The following is a 13,545-nucleotide window of genomic DNA, read 5'->3' as shown; positions in this document are numbered from 1 at the left end:
AGAACAAGTTTGTGAAGTAGTGGGAGGAGGGGTGGGTGGTGCTCCCCACACATGACGGGGGCTGTTAGATGGGTGGGTGGGGAGGAACAAGTCTGGGGAACTTGTTGCCACAGCCGAGACTGGTAGTAACAGGGAGTGGATATGGGAGGGTGGGGGAGGGAGGAAGGAAGACCCGTGGGCAGGGGGGATAACCGCATGGAGGGAGGAGGGAGAGCCTGTAGGGAGGGAAGTAAAGCATGAAGGAAATAGGACCCTTAAAGGGTCAAGAGGAAGGAACGAGAAACATGGAGTCAGCAGAATCGCTAGTCTATGTTCATTATCATCGTTTTCTTCAGCACGTTGGGAAGGTACGGTGGTCCGGCCCATTATATAGTAATATAGATATCTTTGGACCACAAATATTGCTTGGAAAACTTTGATAAATGTTCCTGGTCGAGGGCTACATACGTAGGATGACTTGTGTAATGCTAATGGTATATTCAGTACGAGCGCCAGAAATGTTTGACAGGAATACAAGACCACATTTCGAGCCAGTCTAAAATCACTATGTCTGCCATGGTGGTTTTCATCTAGATGTACTTTTTTTTCATTGTCAGGGATCGTTGGCAGCCACGGCGAATGGAATGGTATTAGTGAGGGAAACTAGGCAGTGGCAGTAGCAGCAGCAGCAGCAGCAGATCAGCTTGGAATGTTTCCGGTTATTGCTACACTTTCAGGTTAGCCTTACGGTCCGAAGTGGCCGTCTTGTGTATTTTTCATATTTTATTTATTCTATGCTTTGTATTTGATCATGGTACTTTCTTTTCTACATTTACTTACAAAGTCATTTAAGTCCAGGTTATGCGGTTGGATGAAAGGGGTCAACACAGTGAACACAGTCCATAAGCTAACCGAGCTAGGCTTTGGAAAAGATAAACGGGGATGAAAATAAATAACAACTGTGAAAGATGACTGCGGTTGATGATGGCAGCCATATTTGTGTTGCGGCCACGTCCAGAGCAATGGTGAGACCAATGTGCAATTATAATGATTTCCCGGGAGACATCAAGAGAGAGGCAGATTGTACCTCAGTTAATGCAACAGATCGAGAATCTGACAACGAACTTAGCTCCAGCAAGGTTATATAAAGTGTGCATGAATGTGTTGGTGTCGTTACCACACTGTGGTGACGAAGCTCTTCTGTACTCCCACCGCAAGAACCATCACTGCCTCACGACTTTAGTAACGTGATTAAGACAAGAAAACGAATGAGAACATCGGTGAAGGGGGCAAGTGATAACAGAAAGTGATGAAGTGAGAAGATGGAAGGAGTATTTTAAAGGTCTCTTGAATGTGTCTGATGCTAGAGTGGCAGATATAGGGTCCTTTGGTCAGGGTGGTCTGCGAAGTGAGAGGGGTCCGGGAGAATGGTTTGGTAAAGAGAGAAGAGATAGTGAAAGCTTTGCAGAAGATGAAAGCCGGCAAGGCGGCGGGTTTGGATGGTATTGCAGTGGAATTTATCAATAAGGGGGTGACTGTGTTGTTGATTGATTGGTAAGGATATTCATTGTATGTATGGACCACGGTGAAGTGTCTGAGGATTGGCGGAATGCATTCGTAGTGCCATTGTACAAAGGCAAAGGGGATAAAAGTGAGTGTTCAAATTGCAGAGGCATAAGTTTGTTGAGTATTCCTGGGAAATTATATGGGAGGATATTGATTGCTACACGTGAAGGAAGTAGAGGCTCGTTCCCCCTTGTGTCTTGCAACACGTGAAGGAAGTAGAAGCTCATCCCCACTTGTGTCTGCGTCATTATATGTCGTGGTTGTTGGCGTACACACACAACTGCTCTCCTACCATTCCCGTGTTCCCAGAGCGGTGGAGGAGCTCAGTACCCTGGAGGATTAACCTGCAGGCACCGGTAGTGCACCCTGTATTAGTGCTGTGTGTGGGTCACATGTTGCAGTTTTGCTGACACAGTACTGACCAGCTGAACACAGCAGTGGGAGCAAGTTCGCCGTAATTAATATGGAGGGACAACATGACATTATCAGGGGGTTATATGCATGACCTGATAAGTTTGTATAAACTCATGGCGTGCACATTGAAAAGTTGTTGAACTATACGTGAAATGTGAATTATCCTGCCCATGAGTCCGGTCACTCGCGGCGATGCTAAGTTGTACGTTATGCAGGTGTGTTGTGTGTTGCCTGTATGGGTGGTGCAGCGCCAACATTGTTGTCCGCCTACTACCTCCACCTCCTTCCCGTAATACCCTGTGCAGTGCGCACGTATCTCCTGCTGTCCGACCCCGACGTACACATAGGTGCCTCGGGCCAGAACCTGGGTCATTCGCTTTGTTGATGACTTCAGAGAGTGTGCAGGTGGTAAACATGTGCTCATGACATCCTTTGACCTGCATCTTGCCAGCTTTGTTTATATCGAACAGCGACAGAACTGTGTTGGATCTGACGATAAATTAGGTATAAACCGTCCACCTGTGTGAGGCAGGCAGGCTGCCTCATCAGGAGGTACAGGCAGCTACCTTCCTGGAAAGTGATCACAAATAAGTCATGTTTGTCACTTTCCCAGAATAGACGTGACTGAAGTGAGCTCCCGGCCGGTAGCGAGCCGGGCGGCGCCAGTTTTTGCTGTGTCCAAAGTTCCTCACCTCACCTCACCTCATCTCTCTCTCTCTCTCTCTCTCTCTCTCTCTCTCTCTCTCTCTCTCTCTCTCTCTCTCTCTCTCTCTCTCTCTCTCTCCGCCTTCCACAGCCCCGACTACTCCACTTCAGCCTTCCCCAGCCCCGCCCACTCCACTCCAGCCTTCCCCAGCCCCGACCACTCCACCCCAGCCTTCCCCAACTCCGACCAAACCACCCCACGAGACTCACTGTGATAACGTAAGCATTATTTACATCCTGGTTTCGGACTGCGTTTGAGAGTCCTTGTTAACAGGTGTGACTTGTAATGGGTGTATTGTGGACAGCTGTGTGTCGACGGTGGGTGGCAGTGCAAGTTCATGAACAGCCTCCTTGTGGCGCAAGCCAGAGATAAAGGAAGGAGGCGCTGCAGCAGGAGGCGCTAGCAGGGAAGGTCGTACTTCCTGCTGCTGCTGGTAAGGCGGGAGGTGGGACTCTTCTCATACCGGTTCAGGATAATATGAAGGAAGGGAAATGCCTGGAGGTGCTCACTTGCACCCAAGTGTTATGATTTTGTTCAGCGTTTGTTGTCTTACAACTGCAGCTGCTGCTCCCTGCCAACCGTCTCCCCCGCCTCGCCCGGACACTTCCTGCATCCCACACCAGCCCACCCGCCTCCACACGAGATTACAACCACACCCACCCAGCCCACTGGCCCACCCGCCTCCACACGAGATTACAACCACACCCACCCAGCCCACTGGCCCACCCGCCTCCACACGAGATTACAACCCAGCCCACACAGTATTCACCACCACCAAATGCTGCCAATCTCCACCGGCAGGATCGCGTGTCACCCGCGTCCTTACACTGCCACGCTTCTTGCTGTGAAACCCCTTGACACTTCACTAATGCTTTATACTGGCCGGTGTCAGCGTGGGTGAGGCTGATGCCGCTGGTGCAGGAGGGAGTCCGGCAGCCAGAGGTGCTGTGTGGTGGGGCAATGGTAATCCAGCGGAGCACCAGTGCAAGGTTAGGAAAGGTTACCTGCACGAAACATAATCCCCAGACCTGGGATCTCAGCCAACTGGTCCACTGGAGGCCGACGCCAGCCAGCCCCCACCAACATTGTCAGTATGGATACAACATGACGATAAGGATCAGCTTTATGTCCGTGTTTACATCTCATGCTGCTCATGACAATATACAAGTCGCTAGTTCACTCGGAGCTGGGCAGTATATCTTTGCTTGGAGCTTCGCCTGGAGCCAGAACGTGTACTGTTGAAGTCATGCCTGAGTGGACCCAGGAATTCGTCCGTCCGTCCACTGTGTGGTTCAAGACATAGTGGTGGAAGGGAAGATGGAAGACGAGACATAAATTAATAGAGAGAGGGGAAGCATGATGCCTGCCATGGCAGGGTGTGGGAGGCAGCTCAAGGACCTCCCTCTCTACTCCTCCCTCAGGCAAGGAAGGCAACACAAGAGGATCACAGGCACAAGGTGAAGTATCCCAGTCTGTGGGTGGAGTTCCACACCTTATAACATGTCATGAACTTTTCAAGAAATTTGCATTTCAAATTCAAACGCTTGTTTCTGTGGTCACCAGGTTCCCGTCGAGTCTTCTAGTAGTAGTGTCTGTAGACGTGATTACCTTCCTCCATACACCGCAGGTCACGTACACAGTTACAACTGAAGTGGGATCTTTTTAGAATCCTTAGATTATTCTAGACGAACTCAAGAAGTGTCTTACATCGTCCCGAAACTCAAAAATGAATCCTAGAATGTTTCAGTTTCTATCAAGGTCTGTAGAGTAGATTTAAGGTATGGCAGATCTTCCTGTGGATTCTAAGGTGTCCCACTGTATGACACACCACACCACACATTAACTTTCACCCACAATATTCCAAACTTTGCCACGTCAAAAAATGTCAGTTTCTGTCTGAAATTCCAGACTTGGGTGTGCCAGATTAAGTTTATGTCTGTTCCAGATTAAGTTATAGTGTGTTGTACTGAGTTTCTTAGTTTCACCCGGAATTTCATTGTTCCAAATTACTTCGGAATCATCCGAATTGAGTTTGAAGATGTTCTGGACCCTCTCGAAGGTTTCAGATGAAGTAGCAGTGTGTTCGAATCTCCACCTAGGATTGTAGACCTTTAGCAAGATCCCCCTGGCCCCTCGTGCTCCAGACTGATTCCCACGGGGTTCCTAGTGTGTTTTCTCGGGTCATCTGGATTGAGTTCTAGTGTGCTCCATATATTTCAGCGTTATCAGATTGTGTTTCAGTGTTTAAGATCCTCTTGATTGCTTTAGAAGTTTGGAATACCCCAGGTTCCAGCAAGAAATCCAGACTAAGTTACGTTGGAGACCTCAGTAGAGGTTTGGACATGGAGCTAAGAATGTTCTATAACACAAGGAACATAAGATTAAATTTCAGTACGCTTTACATCCATGTGGAAGTAATACACTGCAAATGTTGGAGATATATCAACGGTTCCACACTAAGAAATAATGGTGGTGACGATTGTGCAAGTTTTCCTCAAGTATTCATGGCATAGAACATACTAAGCTGGACTGTTGCTGTATCACCACAAGCTTCCTCTTGTATAGTTGTTTTCTCGTCACGGTCAAGAATGATTTCATATCATTAGTAGCTGTGGGGTGGGCAACAACTGGCAGTCTGTGCTGGTGCGACACAAGGGAGAAAGTTTCGCGACTGCCCGGTCTTGTTAGGTCGCTGTGTCTCAGGTTCTGGTTCTTGGTATACATAAGTCTGACATTATCGGTCAATAGTGTATATGACGACGAATTTATGATAGATATCGCTGCAGCTGCAGGCAGTGAGTGTCATGTAATTATACGACGTTAGAATGCTCAGGATACAGTGTGGTGTAAGCAGAGAACACTGTCAGTGGGTGTGCAGAACACGAGTAAAGGTCACAGTTCTGTTATGCTCAGATCAGGACCCGTCCCTGGTGGTGTGTGTGTGTGTGTGTGTGTGTGTGTGTGTGTGTGTGTGTGTGGGTGGGTGGGGGGGATGGCTGTAATGGACTGGGGGTTACTGCAGGAAACTCAAGGTTAACGTCGTGTATCTGGCAGCAACAGGCATTCACACTGTTTCCTTTTTTATCTTTTTCTTTCTATCAGTTTCTTGTTATTTGTATATCCTGTTTGTCTACCAGGTCAGTCTACGATGAGATTCAGGTCGTATAGGGAAAAGGTGAGGTATTACCTTGTGACCTGCGTCCCTCCTGGTGGCTCGCCAACCACTCCCTCGGGTGATGCTGCGCCGTCCAGCACCACACACACGGCTTCCCCATCACTAATGTTAATCGTCATTACCAAGTGTAGCTGGACCACCGTACACCACGCTTCCTGACCCAGCACACACACACACACACACACACACACACACACTAATATGATCAATACGTGACCCCCAACACCACCACACACATCAGGATCATATGTTTCTATCGATGTTTTGGGGAAAGTGCAGTACACTATTTCCCTCATAAGGGAAAAACAGTGATGAACATCACCTTATAAAGAAAAGATGACACGTGTAATTATCATAATTGAGAACATTACAAGGTGACGGTTAACGTCACACGTACATACAAATATAATGGCACAACATTTTGGAGTGAACCAAATCGTTAACTTACTTGGGAAGTTTTTTCTGAATATTTACTCGGAAAAGATGTCAGTCATTAATACAGCGAGTGAGAGAGCTGGGTTATGTTCATGTGAGACAGACCTGAGGTAAGGTTAGGCTGGGGATGATGGCCCGTGACCTGACCAGCTGGGACACAGGCCCTCACCACACCAGGTGGTAGGCCCAGCCGGGACCCTTAACACACACACTTGACCAAACCATTTTTTATCGTTGATATTGTTTTCTGTTTGGATGGACTCGGGTGTTGAGCTTCACCTGTCATTCAGAACAAAGATGATGTTCCATAATAAATCTGATATTAACAGTAGGTACTTCAGTTTGCTGTCGGACGCCGTCTAGTTTGCTAGTACAGGAGGCTGCAAAGCGAGGCATGTTGTGGCGGCTGGTGGTGAGGGTGAGAAATAGAACCATAATACTGACCTTACTCTCGCTGGGCATGGCGGCGTCGCGGGGTTCCCGTGGCAGGCGCTGCTGACGACGTACTCAGCTCAGGTGGGTGTCGGGTCTCGTTCCTCCTCCCTGACGGGTAAACATCACCATCGATGATAAGAAAACATTTATGAGACCGTAAAAATACCTTCATAAGCAGCAACTTTACTGTGCCTCCCATGTTCAACCTGTGGTCAGTAGTGCCCCATGTTTAACCTGTGGTCAGTAGTGCCCCATGTTCATCCTGTGGTCAGTAGTGCCCCATGTTTATCCTATGGTCAGTAGTGCCCCATGTTCAACCTGTGGTCAGTAGTGCCCCATGTTTATCCTGTGGTCAGTAGTGCCCCATGTTTATCCTATGGTCAGTAGTGCCCCATGTTCAACCTGTGGTCAGTAGTGCCCCATGTTTATCCTGTGGTCAGTAGTGCCCCATGTTTATCCTGTGGTCAGTAGTGCCCCATGTTCAACCTGTGGTCAATAGTGCCCCATGTTCAACCTGCGGTCAGTAGTGCCCCATGTTCAACCTGTGGTCAGTAGTGCCCCATGTTCAACCTGTGGTCAGTAGTGCCCCATGTTCAACCTGTGGTCAGTAGTGCCCCATGTTCAACCTGTGGTCAGTAGTGCGGAGGTCCATGTAACAAACCATCATTTCTTCTTCTTTCATGCAGTTCTTTGTAGTGTAAATACTGCCAACAGCTCTCGCTATATCAGCGAACGATGTCATGAAAGTTTTAGATGAGTTTGTAGAGATCAAGTGTAAGGAACTGCTGGGGCGGTGGTGTTGGTGGTGGTGGTGTGAGTCGACCACTTACAACCCTGCACGACGCCTTACACCCTACGTCAATATTTCTATTCTATTTAACACCAATGTTCCCGCCACAACTACAGCAGCACCTGTCACGTCTCGCTTCTTGCCCTTCTTTACTGGGATGATCACAGCAACTTTCCCCGCTGAGCCAGAGATAACTGACTAAGTTTAACTGTTATGTCATATGGATTGATGGCAGACTGCTGGACCGCATGGTGCTGCTGCCGCCTTGCGTGGTGGGTTGGTGGTGGAAGTGGGTGTTGGGTGGCAGGCAGGTGAGGGTAGCTGCAAGAGGCTGATCCCTCCAGATCCTCTACACATCGTCCCTGACCGTCTTTTGTTTTCTCTTTCTCATCACCGGTCGTGCCACTTGCAGTAGCAGGACGCGTGTGTCTGTGACCGTCATGGTGGCGGCATACATCTGCCACCCTCTGTGCCATTCCCTGACCTTATGTAAAGAGGAGCGACAGAGGATAACATGGCGATCCAAGATATGACATACGACCACTACAGCAGTGCAGATCATCCAGCTCTCTCTTGTACTTATGTGTTGCACGTTTGAGTCATCCTCATGCTACATCTGGTTATGCTGGGTCTGCATGTTGCTAGATACAGCAGGTGAGGGCAGGAGGCAGGTATGGGCGACAGGAGTGGACCTGTGGTTAAGGAGGAGTCAGTCTGCTCCGACCGCTCCTGGTGGTGAGTGCAAAGCTTGCACGTGAGCAGTTTGACGGGTCTCTTGATGCGCTGCCTCCCATTCCACCTCCTCCCTTACTACTTCGTTCATGCAAGGCTGTTTGTTTGTACAAACAGGGACGGAGGCCTACACCATCCCTCAGTCTGTCTCTTCTCCTATACCGTCTCTTGAATTTTCGAGTTGTTGACGTTCACTGTATCATTATTTATGGTGTTTCACTTCTTCTCTGTTAACTTACCAGAGAAGTATTTTCCCCCCACCGCTGCCTCACCTGTGGCTGAGGCTCTGTATGTCGTGCAGTTGACTGGTGACGTTCCATCACAGGAACTTTTCAATTTCGTCGTGTTTACGTCCACTGAGGAACTAAGAGTAGTTATGTAATCGTTCGCAAACCTTGGAACATTGAAGATGCCAGTGAATGATTTTCTAGTGCCTGAAAACTTTCGTAGTGTTTCCCGTTTTAAGAATTCCCGGAGCAGATATTGTGTAGGATGACATTCATCTAGAAGGCTGATGGTTTCTTCCTTCCCGTACTGAGAGACCGGAAGCACCTGACAATGTTGAAGCAATCTATGTGATCATCTGTGTGTCGTCAGTCGTAAAGACTTTAACGAATTCGTAGATTTATTTTGCTTTATCAATCACGGATTTTTTAATGTATTCATCAAATGAAACGCTGACAGGCATAAATCAGTCTGCCTCGCCAAGGTGAATTTTCACTCGCGGTATGAGCTTATGCAGGCGGAGTCCGGTAACACAGCCAAAACCATACAGTATTCTTCACATGTGACTGCTGCTGGCGTCACTCACTGCCAAAACAAAGAGAAATTCTCAGAACTTGTGTTTGTGAAAATATAGATGGGTCAGTAATGGGGTCTGTTACAGTGCCAGTATGGGCCGCCAGGATCCTCTACAGGTAAACCAAGTGGCAACGTGTGAGAGTACCTTTCTCTCCTCACCAGGAAGACCAGGTCAAGCGATCACGCCCAGGGGTCGTGCCTTCGTGCTCACCAGGTCATGATGGTAGGGTCTCCACGTGAGGAGGCTCTCTCCTCCCTCACACACACGAGTGGTAACAATGCTCTAAATAGCGACATCCCATGTGTTACGGGACCAACAGGTATTACACGTGTTACAGGCCAGGTGGTGTTACCAGCGCGTTACACAACTGCAGAATGATTATGTGAAAAGGTTGCCTGAATAAGCACACACGTTATACAGCCTCGTACATGACTGCTCAACGATCATATCAAAATGTCGCATTGATACATATACAATGACGTCACACTAGTACTTCGAACATTTTAAAGGTCAAGATAATGTCTAACAGACACATTTACTACACAATGAAATCATTGTGACGAATGACAAACCCACAAATATCTTCAAGATGTCTGGCAGAAAACGAACAGACAGGTTGGGAACCCACGACACCTGCATCAGAGGCAGCCCACACACACCTGCATCAGAGGCAGCCCACACACACCTGCATCAGAGGCAGCCCACACACACCTGCATCAGAGGCAGCCCACACACACCTTCCAGCCAGGCTGCTGTCGCCACTAAATAACCACATCCATCAGGAGCCGAAAACACGTCACACACACACACACACACACACACACACACACACACACACACACACACACACACGATACATGAGTTACTAGGTGTCCGTGTGTGTGCTGCAGGCAGGTCAATAACTGTGGTAGCGAGGCTCATGGTATAGTGTCCGACTCCTTACCTCCGACGTAGAAGACGATCTTGTAAACAGATTACAAATTGTAAGGTACACATAGGGGGTTCAGGTGGTGGGGGTGTCAGGATACGGCACTGTAGACAGAGTTGTGGAGGGAGTTGCTGGTGCCAGCAGGTGCAGGTTGGTGTTGTGTAGGGAGGCAGGAGGAGCATCAGGTAGTCTGTGTGGCAGGATCAGACGACCGGGTTCTAGTGTGCTGAAGCAGGAGGCAACCGTTGTCATACTGGCAAAATTAAGAAATGGGTGTAAGTGTCCTTACTGTGAACAACACTCTCCCTGTGTTGCTGGTGCTGACCATGAACAACACTCTCCCTGTGTTGCTGGTGCTGACCATGAACAACACTCTCCCTGTGTTGCTGGTGCTGACCATGAACAACACTCTCCCTGTGTTGCTGGTGCTGACCATGAACAACACTCTCCCTGTGTTGCTGGTGCTGACCATGAACAACACTCTCCCTGTGTTGCTGGTGCTGACCATGAACAACACTCTCCCTGTGTTGCTGGTGCTGACCATGAACAACACTCTCCCTGTGTTGCTGGTGCTGACCATGAACAACACTCTCCCTGTGTTGCTGGTGCTGACCATGAACAACACTCTCCCTGTGTTGCTGGTGCTGACCATGAACAACACTCTCCCTGTGTTGCTGGTGCTGACTATGAACAACACTCTCCCTGTGTTGCTGGTGCTGACCATGAACAACACTCTCCCTGTGTTGCTGGTGCTGACCATGAACAACACTCTCCCTGTGTTGCTCGTGTTGTGGTGCTAGATGACAACTGCCTTGTGAGTAACGCGCTGACATCCTCCGTCGCGTGGTCGACTCACCCGTAAAGACGTCCATTCCTGACCCACCGACCATGACGCTAACAGTCTTATCATGAAAGGATTACTTGTGTTGAACTCCTGTGTAACGTCCTTTGTGGAAAGATTCTAAGGTGGTTCTTACGAGGCAGGATGTGAGGGCTTGCCACAGGTGGGATCTTTGGGCGGCGCGCGGCTGGTGGCTTTGAGCAGAGGGGTCAGGAGTGAGGCAAGCAGAGGGCCGGCCAGCAGGGGAGGTCAAGACGGTATCAGTGGGAGCACAAGAGGGATATATACCCAATATATGACATGTATGATTGGCCAATCATGTCTTGCGTACTAGTGCCTTAAGGAATATATCTCACCTGCCAAACATTACTTTACGTACTGTTGGCAACTGATATGTCGTCATGTCCTCACCTTAACACACTGTCACCACTGACCTTAACTTGTGATTTATATAGATATAGTTGCCCAGCTGCCTCGCTAGGTCAGTGGTAGAGATCTAGTATTTTCAAGAGTCTCACGTCCAAATCTCCTCAGAGGCAGTGATGTTTAGTTTATATTGTGCTACAGAGCAAAGTGCACGATGCCCTAACCGTGTAAGGTCCGTAACACTGCTCGTGTGATGTCTCATCATCTAACCATTGTGTACTGTCCCTTCCCCTCACTATCTCATCTCAGTCCGTTCTGGAAATAAATCTTTTTTCTTGACATGAGAAATGAGGAGTATGTGCTGTGTTGGATCTTGGGCGTGAGGGGTCTTGTGATATTCCATAGTACACACACACACACACACACACACACACACACACACACAATGTTATATCTGGTATAGAATGAGGGATGTCACAGCCTCTCCTCCCCCCCCCCCTCCCCGCGCAGTCATCGCTACAAGCAAACATTACAACTTTATTATTGACATTAAACTTTTTTTCTGCAATTTTATAAATAATTTTGTCTGCCTTAATTCCTTATTTTTATTGTGTGTGTGTGTGTGTGTGTGTGTGTGTGTGTGTGTGTGTGTGTGTGTGTGTGTGTGTGTGTGTGTGTTTGTGTGTGTGTGTTTGTGTGTGTGTGTGGCGTGGACGGTTGTATGTCCGTCACAGGTGCCCACATGTCACTAGAGTAAAACAATATCTTCGTCACATCTGCTGTTCCATCCTTCAAGACAACGTCACCTCGGACCACCAGTCTTCCACCCCCCCCCCCCTCTCTCTCTCTCTCTCTCTCTCTCTCTCTCTCTCTCTCTCTCTCTCTCTCTCTCTCTCTCTCTCTCTCTCTCTCTCTCTCTCTCTCTCTCTCTCTCTCATGCCTCCCTCCTCCTCTGAAACAGTCATCTCTCTTCGCTCATCCTCTCTGTATATCCGGAACATTTCAGCAGTAGATAGTCTTAGAATACTGATCGACATAAATATGACGGTGAATGGCGTTGCAAAGTGTGATGATAAGTACTTGGGAGAGTGTCTGAGAGAGTTTGATAGTCTCCTGAGAGAGAGAGAGAGAGAGAGAGAGAGAGAGAGAGAGAGAGAGAGAGAGAGAGAGAGAGAGAGAGAGAGAGAGAGAGAGAGAGAGAGAGAGAGAGAGAGAGAGAGAGTTTAGGAATTGATAATAGATGTTAGATTCATCAGGCAATCTCAGCTACTGTGTTATCAGCCTGTTTTGTTGACCCCATGACCCTTGACCAGCTTGTGGCTGACCCAGTGACCAGGTGAAGTGTTCTCACTACCAGTCATAATGACGATGTTCATGTTCCTCAAGCGATGATGTGTTGGTGGCTGGATGGGTCGTGTGGTAACCTACACCCGGGTAGCGTAGCAGCCTTACGGCTACTTCTGTATAAACATTAGATGTATCAAGTGTTTCCACACAAGTTTCTCTTTAACACTCTAGTTTCAGTAATCTTCATGTCCTCCCCTCACTGTGCTACAGAACTTATGACATAATGATTGCTGGTGAGTCGGAGAACTTCCCTCAGGTGCCAGGCGCTGCTCTGTGCTGCTGGTGTGTCTCAAACGTTGACACGTCTTCCTGGATGTGCATGATACAGGACCTGTGGAACAGTTACCCTCTGGATGGCAAACACTGCCACATACTCAGACAACAACAGCAGTGAGGGAGTCTCACATACCGGCACCAGTAGAAGCAGTGTGGTGGAAGTGAAGCAACACGCTGGGTGAAACAGAAGCTACTGATGTGACGCTACAAAACCCGCCAGAGATGTATGCCCTCAGTCACGCTGCCTCCACACCAATATGCTATCCAACATAGGGTTATATACTACTACAACTAAGGCTGAGAGCAAAGATAACCTGCACTGTTCAAATGATGCACGGTGACCTGCGCATGACCTACGAGCCCACGACCTGATCTGTACCCTCAGTACCCGTTAATAACATCTCCACGCCCACCCAGCTGCCGCGTCGGACTGACCTTTGACGCAGAGCTGCAACGTGTCGTAAAGAAGATCAAAGGCAGCGTCGGGTATGGTGGGGTTCACGCGGGAAGCGACACCTTGGCTGGCAGGAGCACTGGGGCAACACAGCGGCGTCACGGGTCAGTCCGGACTGCCAGGCCCAGCCAGACCTGAACCCGACGACACCTTCCTCACCTTGATCACGCGTCGGGGCGCCCAGCTGCCTCCCTCGCACCACACACACACACACACACACACACACACACACACGTGAATTAAATTTGAAGGTATGCATAGTAACTGACCTAAACCCAGAAAATCGCATTAACATTCTT

General features: G+C 48.7%; 1 protein-coding gene across 2 annotated transcripts in view; it reads right to left on the bottom strand.

Annotated features, from left to right (window-relative positions):
- LOC139753126 (tubulin alpha-8 chain-like) overlaps positions 1 to 13,333 on the bottom strand; it is a 37,688-nt gene extending 24,355 nt beyond the window's left edge. Inside the window, exons 1-2 of one of the 2 annotated variants that reach the window (XM_071669242.1) lie at positions 13,228 to 13,333; positions 6,720 to 6,818 (exon numbers count right to left, since the gene is read on the bottom strand). The gene's annotated coding sequence lies outside the window, so the exon portion shown is untranslated. Of the gene's footprint in view, positions 1 to 6,719; positions 6,819 to 13,227 lie in introns of those variants that run through there. The other variant, XM_071669245.1, reaches the window with a different exon arrangement.
- Positions 13,334 to 13,545: the final 212 nt, after the last annotated feature.

This window comes from Panulirus ornatus, chromosome 14 (assembly GCF_036320965.1).
Source record: "Panulirus ornatus isolate Po-2019 chromosome 14, ASM3632096v1, whole genome shotgun sequence".
In the NCBI taxonomy this organism is placed as follows: Eukaryota; Metazoa; Arthropoda; class Malacostraca; order Decapoda; family Palinuridae; genus Panulirus; species Panulirus ornatus.
The sequence above is the reverse complement of the archived record's forward strand: the minus strand, read 5'-3'. Positions and strand labels throughout refer to the sequence as shown.